The sequence below is a fragment of the Mycetomoellerius zeteki genome, unplaced genomic scaffold (assembly GCF_001594055.1).
Source record: "Mycetomoellerius zeteki isolate Tzet28-1 unplaced genomic scaffold, Tzet1.0 scaffold1020, whole genome shotgun sequence".
NCBI classification, from domain to species: domain Eukaryota; kingdom Metazoa; phylum Arthropoda; class Insecta; order Hymenoptera; family Formicidae; genus Mycetomoellerius; species Mycetomoellerius zeteki.
The window spans coordinates 7,455-9,863 of NW_017255934.1; the positions used below are offsets into that span (position 1 = coordinate 7,455).

The following is a 2,409-nucleotide window of genomic DNA, read 5'->3' on the forward strand; positions in this document are numbered from 1 at the left end:
TTGCGATATTTGACATTTTTTTTATAAAGGAAGTGAACGTTATCTTGAAATTTCGATTAGAAGTCATGAATGTATTGTTCATCTCCTCTAAAATGCTCTTTTGTTATTTCAATATCTTACTTTTTAGCCCCATGTTATGAAGGATTAAAGATAGGAGCTATTTCGAATATGGGGACTCCGGCAGCGTAATATATGTATGTGGATTAATTTTTTAAGATCACATTTTGATAACAGTACCGGCCCGGAGGTAATCGAAGAACGCTGACATCGACAATTGATATAAATTTGCTATTATTAACATAAATATTTGAGACTGATACATTATTAAATTCATGATATTTTATTACATAAATGCTCTATAAATAAATATGCATAAAGCTGTAATATCCTATATATTGCCGAAAAATTACAATTTTTTTCTCTGCAGTTATTATCTCTGTTGATAATCGAACGTTGACGGTAACACTGAAATCACAATTTTAAAGAAAAATCGAGTATTATTGAGTTTTAAATGCACGTACGCCGATAAACACGTCTACTAAACTAATAAATCATAAAATTAGTACAATATTATCAGTTTTTTTACTCTTAATCACTTCAATATTAACAAGGACGCGAACTCCCATAAGGATATGTCGGTCTTTAATAATATCTCGTCGTTGTATAAAGCTTTAATAAGAACAATAAGTAAATTAAGTGAATTAAGAAAATATAGTATATATTAACCATTTGTAATTGATTATATAATTAATGTTATATTTTCTTAGTTCACTTAATCTAATATTCTTATTAGAATTTAATAATATATATATAGTTGAGGCGCTATTTCACTACAAATTTATAGTTACTGATATGACTTTTTTCTCTGAGTGTGAGGCATTCCATGACAAACCGGGCACGTTTGAAACATCATATCAATTTAAATTCTTTTTTTTTAATTTGCTGTTGTATCCTACAGATAAAAATATGAGACGCGTGTTTCGCAAAAAGAATTTGAGATTTTTTTGTGAAGTTATTCAAGCTTGTAAATTGCAGAAATTCATAAAAAACGTCGCTTATGCAAACATTCAAATTATTACATCGTCATATAATTTTATGTAATTGTATATAAATGGACATATTTTACATAATTATATAATTTTATATAAAACATTTTTTTCCCGGGCAATCATAGTCGAATAATCAAAAATAATAATGAGATGAATAATCGACTATAATTGCAATGATCAATTTTTTACTTGAAACCATACGACTTTTATTGTAGACACCGTATTAGTTACTCGAATAAAGTTTCGAAACACAGATCAGTAATTTCCTCTCGCTGAATAGAGTATATGTATTTTGTAGTTTTCTTCGACCTTCCGATGGGTCTTAAAATCATCCAAATGAAGGAAAGTCTTCCAATCGAACAACACTGCCGTGAAGAGACTGCGTAAACACGTATGTAGAGGAAGGTAGGGTAAGAAGGACTGCGGGGTAAAATGGTCCATTTACCAAATCTTATTAATAACTATTTCCATCTGCTAAATGAACATAAAAGTAGCTTCCTTTTTGATGCTTTTCAACTGTTAAGGAGAGAGAGAGAGAGAGAGAGAGAGAGAGAGAGAGAGAGAGAGAGAGAGAGTTACGTAATTATATCATAAGACTATCGTGAGTTATTTATAAAGAAATGTCGAATTCTTCCAAATAGATCCCGTGATGTAATTTCTTAGTGTTACATTTTAAGTGGCTAAGATTGCAAAACTTAATATTTTTAAATTTTTCTAGAAGTTCAATTTAATTCAAAAATAAGAAGTTTTAGATATAACAAATTGTTGAATTTGCTTAAAATCTTTGAAACGTTGTTCTAGAAAATAATCCTTTTAGTCTTACAAATTCAGAGAAACTTCTCTTTTTACGAAAAAAGACAGTATACATTTTGACGGTTTATTTTCGCAGGAAAGAGGATTCTCTTTGTTCATGTTGCTGGTCTAGCGTCCTGGCGGCCACGCAGGGCTGTCGAAGAGCGTTGTTTTATCTATCGTTGTCCTGCATCTTAGCGTGGCGATCCAATAAACTTTCGCTATCCTATGTTGCGGGTAAGTACGACGGCGTTTATTTCCGTGAACCTCTGACAGATAGAATATGTTTGCAGCCAGCCTGTTGGCGATATTGTCCTTATTGCATATTGCATCGAGCGCGCTAGGTCGACGAGATCCTTGCCAATCGAACACTGGTACCGACTCGGTAGAAGAGAGCCTCTTAAATTCCAGACAGGAGAATTATTATCGTTTCGAGGAAATTCTGGTGAGTGTTTCCAAGATCGGCGATCGGAAAATCTCGCAAGAAGCTCGAAAATTAATTTTCTTTTGGTTCTCTTTTTCATAAAATATTGATCTAGTATATACACACAACACATACACAAACACA

General features: G+C 32.0%; 1 long non-coding RNA gene across 1 annotated transcript; it reads left to right on the forward strand.

Annotated features, from left to right (window-relative positions):
* Positions 1-1,295: 1,295 nt before the first annotated feature.
* LOC108720633 (uncharacterized) lies at positions 1,296-2,384 on the forward strand. Its single transcript, XR_001936536.1, has 3 exons — positions 1,296-1,454; positions 1,939-2,078; positions 2,135-2,384. It is a non-coding gene; the product is annotated as an uncharacterized lncRNA (long non-coding RNA).
* Positions 2,385-2,409: the final 25 nt, after the last annotated feature.